The sequence below is a fragment of the Colobus angolensis genome, unplaced genomic scaffold (assembly GCF_000951035.1).
Source record: "Colobus angolensis palliatus isolate OR3802 unplaced genomic scaffold, Cang.pa_1.0 Scaffold19, whole genome shotgun sequence".
In the NCBI taxonomy this organism is placed as follows: domain Eukaryota; kingdom Metazoa; phylum Chordata; class Mammalia; order Primates; family Cercopithecidae; genus Colobus; species Colobus angolensis.
The window spans coordinates 218397-219395 of NW_012115043.1; positions in this window are offsets into that span (position 1 = coordinate 218397).

Below are 999 nucleotides of genomic sequence, written 5' to 3' on the forward strand. Positions count from 1 at the left end.
GTTCCTCCAGTTATGCTCAAGGGACAGAGACGCTGGGCCTGAGGTCAGGGCTTTTCCCACTGCTGGAGAGAGCACTGCTGTGGGGCAGAGATGCTCCATCCGGCCTTCTTGACTCGTGTGAAACGTTCCCTCTGAATCTTCTCACTTCCTTTCTTCTCACTCCATGCTTTTCACAGGACCAAGCCTTTCTGATGACTCATTTAGTCTGGGGAGCAGATAAGAATTGCCGTATCCCAGGAAGTCTTTGCATTTCATTTTGCTGTCAGTCTCTCATGAACATGATTCTTGTAGGTCTGTTCCCAAGAGTCCAGTCAGCTCTGGATGCACCAACAGCACAGAGTTTCTGGACCTACGAGGCCGATGACACGATGGAGCCATGGTAAATACACTCTCAAACTGCCCCAGGTAACCTGCTAGTCAATCAAAGTCCCAAATTGTGAGCCTCTTCAGTATATAATTGTGTTCTCTAGTGACATAAATAATGCTTGGTTGTGTCTACTCAAAGTATTCTGCCTTCACTGTCACTGTTCCTGGAAAATGTGACCTAACTCACTGGAAAAATTCCTTGCCAGTTGGCCCACCTAACATTCAACTTGAATAGTTCTGCTTTTTTGGCCTGGTGTGGTGGCTCATACCTGTAATCCCAGGAATTTGGGAGGCTGAGGTGGGCAGATCACCTGAGGTCAGGAGTTTGAGACCAGCCTGGCCAACGTGGTGAAACCCCCTCTCTACTAAAAGTACAAAAATGATTGGGAGGCTGAGGCGGTTGGATCACGAGGTCAGGAGATCGAGACTATCTGGGCTAACGTGGTGAAACCCTGTCTCTACTAAAAATATAAAAAATTAGCTGGGCGTGGTGGTGGGTGCCTCTAGTCTCAGCTATTCGGGAGGCTGAGGCAGGAGAATGGCTTGAACTTGGGAGGTGGAAGCTGCAGTGAGCCGAGATCATGCCACTGCACTCCAGCCTGGGCGACAGAGCGAGACTTGGTCACAAAAAAA